Here is a 12,349-nt window from a genome sequence, read left to right as displayed (position 1 = left end):
GTTCGATCAAAAGAGCTTCCTAATACGTACCCTCACCCCTTACTCCAGATCTCTGTGAACATCCGTGTTCATTGGCATCCACGAGAGTCATTCTAGACATAGAATGCTAAGGGTAACGAGTTCTTGGTGTTCATGTCTCTACTTTGTGTCTTGACATGGCACGAGGTATTCGAACGGTTCCAATTTCCCATAAAAATTGGTGGCGACTCCACAAAATGCAAACGCTTGTTCTCCTTCCCAAGCGCCCCCGTGGGCCCGCGTCCACAGTTTGGCGACTCCGCTGGGGATAATACACTTACGTGTACCCCAGGGTGAAACTTGAACAAGGTTAGGGAATAGTTTGTACAAGACAATTGTCGGTTTTCATAACTCCGTCTTCCTAGACCGTTTTACTCGGCCTTCCTAGGCCCAACCCAACCCATTCGACCAATCGTCCCGTCTAAACGGTCCTAATTCTTATTTGGGCCTAAGGATGGATAGCGATTGACGTCATCCATACCATGATGCTTACTCTTGTTTGTATCAAGGACCTTCACTACTTGAGGAAATGGACTAGGAATCGGCCTTACTCTTATTTGGTACGAGCCTCTCCACAGACTTCGGGTTTGATTGTTTGGTATGGCAACCCATCCTTTAAACCAAAACCCTTTTAAATGCACTCAGCATCCCGTTATAATGCTTGTATAAATGTTTGTACCTTACGTGATCACCATTTCTAAACGAAACCATGACGATTTTTGTAAAATCAAAACCCCTTTTTTAAATGAAAAATTTCGAAAAAGGCCCATTGATTAGCGCAAAACCGAGTCAAAACTCTGTCCATTTGTCGAGTCAAAATTCGGGCCCAAGTCCATTTCAAAACCTCACTTCGAGTCCACTCCTACAACTACACTATAGTTGACTAGGACCAACATTTTTCAAATCTTGTCATTTCTTCAAAGCTCACTGACACAAGTGGCACACACCCACTTCGCAAGTCAAAACATTTCTTCTCTTAGTAAGTGTGCTAGAATGTTCGATCGTGTTTTGATTCGTCGTCGATCTCTTATCCAGTTTCCAAGATACCTGAAACAAGCGACGTTAACTTCAATCAACTTCAAGATGGTAATGAACGAATCCTAACCGCGCTAGCCCAAATCAAAGTTACCCAAGATAAAGTGTATGATCGCCTTGACACCATCGAGGGTCGGATCTACGTCGTAGAGGGGAGATTGCCTCCTTGAGAAAGCGAAGTAGGTGATGACTTCGTAAATGACTTCAGGGATGGAAACCCTCCCATGGGAATGACTGTAGCTGAGAAAAGACTCCAATACTTAGAGGAGCAATTGATGTATCTTAAAGGGGATGACATTTATAGGGAGAATAATCGCAAGTATGAGGCCGTAAATTCCAAATTGCCAACCAACTTCAACATGACGGATATCCCTAAATTCAAGGGGCATGAAAACCCTTTGAACCACATCCGTGCCTTCAAGGATTACATGTCTATCAAAGGCATCAAACCCGAGATGTTCTTAAGGATATTTCCTTCATCTCTTGACACCATCCCAAAGCAATGATTCTACTCTTTAGAACACAAGAAGATCGCTACTTGGGAAGATGTCGCGATCGAGTTTGCTAAGCAATATGCGGATAATGCTGAGATCCAAGTTAACATGCGCACTTTAGAGGTTCTTACCCAAAATGACAAAGAAGGATTCACCGACTTCCTAAGTAGGTGGAGGAAGACTAGTACCCAACTAGTTAAACGCCCGGATGAGGCTACCCTTGTGGAGAAGTTCGTGGACAATCTAAAGCCCATCTACGCCAACCATTTGAGATATCAAAACATCAAAACTTTCAAGGACTTAACCGTACTAGGAACGAGAATTGAAGATGACATCCGTAAAGGGCTCTTGTCCAAAATGGTAGGTCGAGGATATCAAGGCTCAACAAGTCGTTCTTACGGCTCCACTAGCAAGACCGATGAAGTTAACCTTCTCGAGCCATCCAAGAAGAGTACCCCACCAGGGAAATTTACAAATCTTGGGGACACTTACTCCAATGCTCTAAAAAGGTTAATGAAGCAAGACAAACTCCAACCCATAGGACCTACTCCTGAACCCGAAAAGAAATCCAAATTCTGGGACGAGAACTCGTACCGTGAATACCATAGGGGCAAGGGGCACGACACAGAAAAATGCTACAAATTTAAGAATGTGCTTCAAGACATGATTGAGGATGGTCGACTACCAATACCGCCGGGAGGTAAACCCAACAACACTCAGAATCCTCTTGGAATTCTAGTGATCACAAGTGAAGAATCTACCTTATATTGTTCACACCTCATTTCTCCAGTTGAAGATGAAATCCACGCAATCGAGAATGAAGGGTTCTACTCTACTATCTCCCCTACTATTTCCGACTTCATCGCATGGCCAAGGAGTGTGGATAGGCAAGTTTGGGAATTGGAAAATGTGGTGACAACTTTACATAACCCTAATGCGACACCTAAAGAGCATGCACCACTAATCTTTCCTCAAAATGCTACTATGCAAGAAATAGTCGCCGTGGTCGATAAACTAGTCGACCAAATTACACAACTAGAGGATGAGATCATGAGAATGAGGGAACTAGCTACAATCAATGGGGGTATGGGCCGATGATGAAGACGAGTATCTCATTGAACACTCCCTAGTCAAGGAAATAGTCCAAAATGGTGAAGACCAAGATGTGGACCACCTAACTCGTTCGGGGCGTCCATATCAAAATACTACTCAAAACGGTCCAACCAATGTTATCACACCAAATGATAACGAAGATGACTCCACTGATCATTTGCTCAAGCAATTACAGAAGACAAAGGCTGATCTTTCAGTCTGGCAACTAGTAGCAAGCTCATTCCCACATCGCCAAGCTTTACTGCAAGCTTTGGCCAAGCTAAATGTAGCACATAACTCCACACCCGACGATGTAGTCAACTTGGTCTTCCAAGAATCACCGAAGCTAAGTAATCCTATTACTTTCTCACACGAAGATTTGCCACCCTTTGGCGCCAGTCATAACTTAGCTCTTTACATCACTGTCATTTGCTTAAAGAAGAACGTGCCTATGACCTTGGTAGATGATGGCTCCGCGATCAACGTCATACCCCTCAAAACGGCATACAAATTAGGCATGAAAGAGTCGGATTGGACCCCTACCAATCAAGGTGTTCGCGCATATGATGGTACACGAGAAAGGTAGTAGGACTCATTAACCTAACCATAGCCAAAGGGCCAATTGAGCGAAAGGTTAACTTCCAAATAGTGGACATTGAAGCTTCCTTCAACATACTTCTGGGAAGACCTTGGATTCACGCTTCCAAAGCGGTAACATCCACCCTTCACCAAAAGATCAAGATCCCACTAAATGGCAAAGTGGTGACGATCACTTCGTCTCCCATCAAGGCAAAAAGCGAAAAGAAGTCAAACAATCAAGTCCTTGCAGATCCAGTATACGAACTTGGGGGCTTCCAAAGCATAAGTGTCATAGAAAGTGAATTGGCACCCCTATACTACAATCCCTACTCCAACTTGGTGGTCAACCACATACTCAAATCCCAGGGATACTTCCCTCGAATGCCTTTAAACCATGTCCGAAGAAACACCTTCGCACCTTATAAGGAAGGCAACTGAAAAAGAATACCACTTGGACTAGGATACAAACCCACTAAAGAGGAAGTTCTCGAGATGCTCGCTCAAGTTCAAAACCGTAAGCACATAGGAGTCCAAATACGACCATACTTCCCTACCCTAAATGGATACGTCGTTAGGGAAGGAGGTCAAGAACTCTTTCACGGATTTCCCGAACCTTGACACTACCTCGGAAGAAAGCTAGCTGGAATCGAGAACTTTCACGATTGCTACTTCATTCCTCCAGAAACGGTTCCTACCGTCAAAGCCCGTCAAGCACCTTGCTTAGACGAACAAGCTGTTAGTCTACTATTTGGAGAAGATCAATTTGTTAAAGCTGCGCAGGATGAGATCATTACCATGATACTTCAAGACGATCACTTCAACCCTACCGCGTTAATCACAGAAACAAACGCGAACCAGCAGAAAGGATGGAGAAAATCCATCAAGTGGACCAACAATCAAGGAAGACTCTTCAAGCTCACGACTAGAGAAGGAGAGATGTTCAAAGGAGAACCAGAAGACGATGAATTCGAGTCAGAGTCGGAGTCTAGTGAAGTCGCTAAGGAGTCTCCTCTTGTCGTCACCCCCATTCCCTTTGTTTTTCCTAGCTTAGCCTTAAATAGTAACAGTAGTTCGGGAAATGTCCCAACAACTATCCCTTTACCGCCACTGACCACAGATCAGATGGCTTCTTTGTTTCAACTTTTCTCAAATTTTAATATGAATAAATCAGGTTCTGCTTACTCTTTGTGTAATCTTGAGTGTAATTCTGTTTACGATGATACTGAGGATGACCCAGATCCAGACTCAATTGAAATACCTCCCTACATAGCCAAAGAAATACTACAAGAAGGGGAAGGGGGACCAGTAATAGAGAACACCGAACCCATCAATGTAGGAACCGAACTAGAACCCCAAGAACTTAGGATATGGACTACCCTGAACCCCACCGAAAGGGCCGATTTCATAGACCTCCTACACGAGTTCAAAGACGTCTTCGCTTGGTCCTATAAAGACATGCCAGGGATCGACAGGGATATCGCCGAGCATAGAATCCCAATTAAGCCAGGTTTCAAGCCTGTTAAACAGAAGCTTCGTCGAATGAGAACAGAATGGGCTCTCAAGATTAAAGAAGAAGTCGATAAGCAATTCAAAGCCGGGTTCATCAAAGTTTCCGAGTATTCTGACTGGGTAGCCAACATAGTACCTGTACCCAAAAAAGGATGGGAGAATCTGTGTTTGTGTTGATTTTAGGGACTTAAACAAATCAAATCCCAAAGATGACTTCCCTCTACCACATATCGACATATTGGTGGACAATACCGCAGATCACGCGTTACTATCCATCATGGATGGTTACGCGGGTTACACCCAAATAAAAATGGCCATAGAAGACATGCATAAGACTGCCTTCGTCACTCAATGGGGAACCTATTTCTATACGGTCATGCCGTTTGGGTTAATCAACGCCGAAGCTACATACCAACGCACCGCAACCACACTCTTACATGACATGATGCACAAAGAAGTTGAGGTTGTTGGAGCCGGTGTCCTCCAGTTAGTGCGGATAACGTTATTGCACGTACACTTGTACGGACAAGTGGGAGCTTGTTGGGGCTGGTGTCCTCCACAGTTAGTGCAATGACATATAAATCTCTAAAAGGATCAAAGGGCATACTTTTGTATTATTATCAGTTGATCCACGTTTATCAATAACGGTTGGCTTGCTAGATAAGTTTGACGTTATTGTCATACAGATGGCGGTGATCAACTGGTCCCTAAAAGTCACACCTATAGGATACATTTGAGAGATGTGACGGTATGAAAATACAGTGATGTTGATGCCTAATATGACTAAGCGGTTAGTCGGAGTTACTGACTAATAATTAGTCAAACGCGATGTTGAGATAATTATTTAATACGGATTAAATAATAATGGCTAAGGTGAATTAAGCGGTTAATTCGCAAATTGAATATAAGCGGTTATATTTAATTAATGTATAATGAACTAATTAATTATACAATATTGTCATTGTCGGACAAGTATTAATATGTCGACTAATTCATGTTGCTAGTCGATATTTTAGTTTCCGATAACGAGTGACAATTTATAATTAAAACCCGTCATATGCATTTAGCGAAACGAGTCGGACCACGAGTTAAATAAGGAGAAAGTGGAAAGCCCACTCTCCCCCTAAGCACTCGGTTGGCCGAGAATAACAAAAGGAGAGTCCCTCTCTCCTTTTGACCTAATCATTGTCATTTGCACAAAAATTAGGGTTTTGGAGGCATTCTCTCTGAAATTCTAGATCTCACATCAAAAACCTCACAAGAACTCTCTCAATATTGCAAGGCAATTAGAGAGTAATTTCTAGCACAAGGGGCATAGTCTCAGACGATCTTGGGTGCAACAATTAGGAGGAAATCTATATTGATTTCTGTTCATTAGGCCGAATTGCACAAGGACCCGAGGTTGATTCTTATTCTTTTATCGTTTCTCTTGTTTTTCGTTTATGACAATTAATCGTATGTTAAATTGCGTTATAATCCTCAATTGAAATGGGTTTTATACGGATATTATCCCACAAGTGGTATCCGAGCGAGGCCACGTAAATTTTTCATCGTGATTTTCATAAAACGATTTGAATCGATAAATTTTGCCTTGAAAACCGTGACATAATGTCCACGGCTACTTTTGTTTTCGATTTGTTTTGCATATTGTTATTTTATACGATCATTATAGAATATGTTATGGTTTTGTCAATTGTAAATTTAATTTAATACGGATTATGTCAAAATTGCAATTGGTTTTGTTTAGACAAATCATTTTCACGAGGGTTTTTATGTTTCAGCATTGTTTTGCTCTCGGTCGAGCGTATTTCTACTCGATCGAGAGCTTTTCTGTGTTGTTTTTGCTCGATCGAGTACTCGCTGTACTCGATCGACCTCTTTTTAAAACCCTAACTGTTCAATCGAGAAGTCCTCGTACTCGATCGAACAGCTTTGCTAATAAAAGTCCTCGATCGACCACGAGTTCAGTCGATCGAGCACTTTCTGTTTGGCAAACCTCTCGATCGAATGGCAGTATCAGTCGATCGAGCCTTTTTGTTCTTCGATCGAGGACTTTAGTGTCTCGATCGAGGAATTTTGTTTTGGCAGCGCAGAAAAATTATTTGTTTTTGTTTTAATTTTTCTTTTGGCCATAAAGTGTACATTATACGGATTTTGTACACTCGCTTGATTGTGAAACGGTTCACACACGTACCATTTAGTTATTTTAAAGCGGTTTAAAGTAACGGCTAGTAATGGATTAAAATTAAGTTGATAGAAGCCGTTTTGTCACATAATTTTAATCGTTAAAAGGTGGTTTGGATAAATTTAACATAATTACGGAATTATGTCACAAATAAATTTTGTTTTAGTTGATGCATCTTTTATTTATCGTTACTTTTGAATGCCATGAATGTTTTTATTACGTATTTATTTTACAAACAGTTGTAACTTAGTGTGGCCTTAGTAGAACGTGTTACCGTAATGATGGAACACGGTCTTTGTAACACCCCCATTTATTTAGAAGCCTTTAGCTAGACATTTCCAAATAAATAGGACTGTTACCATCTCGGTTTCCCGAGGTAGTGAATAACAAAGACCAACTCACCAAAGTACTTTAAATTAAAAACTTAATGATTACATGTTTATTACAAATTAACCAACTAAATCTTAATATAAAATAATTACAATCTCGCAGCGGAAATAAATAAAGTGATATAAATGTTCTACGTGATCTAGACTTCAACTATGGTCCAAGTCAAGCTCTCATCCCAATGCTCCCGAGTCAGCTAATCTTTGGTACCTGTCAAATATGCTCCCCATAAAACGGTTCACCGCAGGTGTTCACGAATACACATTCAACCACGAGGTTGAGTAGGAATAAACTAAACAACAATAATAATAATCCAGCCTAAAATAGACATCCTTCGTATTCTCATCACTTTATCCGTACAACTCACTTACATCACTGGCATTAGCACAACTCCCTTAACACCGTGCTATGCTCAACTCAACTGGCAGTGGTATTTTCATACCATGCTCAACTGGCAGTAGTACCCTCCGTACTATATGCACAATCGCGCGTAGTAATCACTTACTATGCACAACTATCACTGGCAGTAGTAATTACATACTATGCTCATCTGGCAGTAACGATTGCTCGCTATGCACAAATGGCAGTAACACCCTCCGTGTTATGCTCAACTGACTAATCAACTCTCCAACAATCAAATATAACTAACAACAAAAACTCAATAACAATCCCGTCATACAGCTCCGTCAACAACTACACATATACTCTGCCTCCAATAATAAATCACAATATTAACATTAATCTCATCAACCGTCACAATTAAATATATTCATTCACTTAACAATAAAACCCGAGTTGAGTAGGAAGTTCCTACCTGGCAAGCGATTCCAATTAAGCAGCTTAAGCAATCCAAATAATTAAAGCAATCCAAATATAATTCTTCACAACCGTCACCTAATCAAAATATCATAATTCAATTTAATTTAATTATTTATTTATCCCGTTTAGTATATAAATTATTCAAATCAATTTATTTGTTATAATTATTACGGTATTAAAACCCGCTTACAAAATAAACCCGAGTCACCCGAATATCCAAGTTAAAACCCAACTTTTATAATTATAATGAAAACCAAACCCAAGTAACTACCCACGCATAAGTACCCAAAACCACGTACAACCTCCCTTTAGCTCGTGTAAACCCGTCACAAACACTCACACCTATAACCCGTTAAAAATACCAAAACCGTCACCACCAAGCTCCACCACCAGGCCCCACCGAGAGCACCCACTGCCGACAACCCAGACACACCACAACCACCAGCTACAACCGCCCCAATCCGCCACAACCTCGCGCCCTAACAACAACAACTACAAACACTCACTCACACACCCATAAACCCGACACCATCCTATACCCAAACCATACCACCTCTGGCCACCACCGTCATCACCACTGACCAACGGTGGTTCCAGGGGTGGTCCTACATCCCCATGACCCGACGACAACACCCCAGCATCAACCCAATACCGACAGCAACACAACAGGCTGTCCCTCCCATGTTTTGCGTTTTTCAGACCACCATCACCACAACCCGCCACCTTTAACCACCAATACACCTCCACCCTGGTCAACCCAAACACCAGGACCCAACCCCACCTTACCCAGGTCAAGGCGAACCCGAATAAGGGTCCTATTAGGGTCGAAGTCTCCTACTACCCTGTTTTCAACCCACTTGCCACAGCCCTCGAAACCCGCCTGCCACCGCCACCCTAGGCCTTACCTGACACCACCAACACACCCAATCCAACCCTTGCAACCCCATGTACCACCTCCCAAAGTGTCTTCTGAATCCGTCGAGGTTTGGGTCAGTTTCTAAGCGTCTTAAGATCGTCTGACATTCAGCTTGATAAGAAAATAAAACGAGATTTGAATTTTACCTTAATTAATTATCGCTGCTAATTCCGTCACCAATACTTTCTTAATCTCCCTCTTGTGAATTATTTTCAGATTTTATGAATAATAAAGACTATTGCTTGAGGTTTCATCTATTTATATTGGTAGGCTAAGGTTATAAGGAACCAATTAGGAAATATAAAATATATTTATTATTATTATTAGTAATTATCCAGTCCCGACAATTAATCAACCCATTTACGCAACATATATAGTCGACCCATAGCACATGACCCAACTCCAATTCCGTCTTTCTTTATTATTTTATTTAATTAATTACCGTCTCATAACAAATATTATTATTATAAATACAATTACTATTATTATTATAACATAATAATCATTCACTATTACCATATAAATAATCGTATATTATTATTACCCAATTACCATTCCGACCCATTACTCTATTATTCTATTATTTTATTATATCATTCCGTCTTATTCACAATTATTAATTATAACCGTCACAACCAATTATTCGAATTACGTAAATTAGTTATATAAACTTCACTAAACTACGGGGTATTACAGTCTTCCCCCCTTAAAATGAACTTCGTCCCGAAGTTCGCCCATAACTACTACAACAACACGTATAAACATCTACAGAATTGAGCACCATCCAACTTATAGTAACATAAATATCCGTTTACGATCATTTACGATTATCAACTGCATCAATCTTATCACAATATGTCACAATAATAACTCGGAACATTTGTAGTATTACATCCCTTCCCCCTAAAAATAAACTTCGTCCTCGAAGTTCGGGATATCAAACAACAGGAATAAACAAACCATTTGTTGTAACATCACAAAACATGTAATACACCTTGTAACAAAAACATGTGAATAGACAACAACAATATGTGTAAAACAACTACCATTATTATCATATAATTGATTAATGGGTAAATAAATAACAACAATCTGTGAATTAATAACTCTTTTTTTTTATTACTTTTGCGTTTATTTCTCACTAACGAAGTCTAACTTAAACATGGATGCAATTAATGTAATTATATACTGTATATAGATTCAGGGCAACACATTCCGCATATCACTAGACATGTCATTCACTTCACAAAATTTACAATATCCAATGCCAAGGTGAGATAGATAAGAAACAACTCTTTAGAAATTTTAGCATAACTCACATTTTCAAAGATAAGAAAACATGTTACAACTTCTAAAAATCATAGATACATAATAACTTAATTACTCCTCGATAACTTATACTTTTTAGAAAATACAGAGAGTTAGCATATTATGAGAAAAAGAATCAAGTCAAAAACTCAAAAGATCAATTTCTTATGCATTTTACAATTTATTTGGTCAAAACAGAAATTTCACAGCAACTTGTCAGAAACTTAGGTCAACTTGTAAAAATCACTATTAATTGTCAAAAATTTATCTTGTAACGTGGCTTATCAATTTAGAATCATATACGAATATTGTAAACAATGTAGTTGGAATTACACTAAATCAATAGGTAGTTTTTATGTGGAAAATTTTACAAAAACATGGCGCGAAAAGATCACTGTACAGGAACATTCTGACCACTGTCCACTAAAATATTTATTTCTCCCAAACCGTATATTATTTAAGCATGAGACCAATGACATATGAAATATAACTCACAAGGATATTACTCATAAAATTGTTGTACAAGGATTGTAAACAGGCAGTAAATGGAAGCCAAAACAATCAAGGGTAAAATTTCGAGAAATCAACCAAAATGACATTCTTCATAATTCCACGCAATTCCCTTAATACTTCACACACTAATCATACATACACTTCCCACATATATGCCAACATACTTTCCCCATATCAACATACATATAACAATGCTTAAAAGAAATCATATCACATCCATCATCGTAAAAGCAAGGTTACGTCCCGTAAACGCAATCATGAAAATAATATGCAAACAAGGCAACAAAATTCCTAAGAGAAATAATCTATATTCATTTAAATTACCCCACAATATAATATCTCTCAAGGTAACCGGTTCAAAACTGTAAGGGCCAGATCAAGGACGTCTCCCTAACCTAATAAGGGGCTCCTAAACAGTTTCTACCCGGGTTCATTTCATTAGACACATCCTAAGTTCATTAGAGTTCATTGGTTAGGCCTGAGGATCATTTTGCTCTGATACCACTTTGTAACACCCCCATTTATTTAGAAGCCTTTAGCTAGACATTTCCAAATAAATAGGACTGTTACCATCTCGGTTTCCCGAGGTAGTGAATAACAAAGACCAACTCACCAAAGTACTTCAAATTAAAAACTTAATGATTACATGTTTATTACAAATTAAACAACTAAATCTTAATATAAAATAATTACAATCTCGCAGCGGAAATAAATAAAGTGATATAAATGTTCTACGTGATCTAGACTTCAACTATGGTCCAAGTCAAGCTCTCATCCCAATGCTCCCGAGTCAGCTAATCTTTGGTACCTGTCAAATCTGCTCCCCATAAAACGGTTCACCGTAGGTGTTCACGAATACACAGTCAACCACGAGGTTGAGTAGGAATAAACTAAACAACAATAATAATAATCCAGCCCAAAATAGACATCCCTCTTGTGAATTATTTTCAGATTTTATGAATAATAAAGACTATTGCTTGAGGTTTCATCTATTTATATTGGTAGGCTAAGGTTATAAGGAACCAATTAGGAAATATAAAATATATTTATTATTATTATTAGTAATTATCCAATCCCGACAATTAATCAACCCATTTACGCAACATATATAGTCGACCCATAGCACATGATCCAACTCCAATTCCGTCTTTCTTTATTATTTTATTTATTTAATTACCGTCTCATAACAAATATTATTATTATAAATACAATTACTATTATTATTATAACATAATAATCATTCACTATTACTATATAAATAATCGTATATTATTATTACCCAATTACCATTCCGACCCATTACTCTATTATTCTATTATTTTATTATATCATTCCGTCTTATTCACAATTATTAATTATAACCGTCACAATCAATTATTCGAATTACGTAAATTAGTTATATAAACTTCACTAAACTACGGGGTATTACAGTCTTGGTTGTATTTTGAGATCTCGCATCTCCGTTTTGGATTTTTCCTTGTAATTACAGTTTTA

The sequence above is a fragment of the Silene latifolia genome, chromosome 9 (genome assembly GCF_048544455.1).
Source record: "Silene latifolia isolate original U9 population chromosome 9, ASM4854445v1, whole genome shotgun sequence".
In the NCBI taxonomy this organism is placed as follows: domain Eukaryota; kingdom Viridiplantae; phylum Streptophyta; class Magnoliopsida; order Caryophyllales; family Caryophyllaceae; genus Silene; species Silene latifolia.
This window is presented reverse-complemented; position numbering follows the sequence as displayed.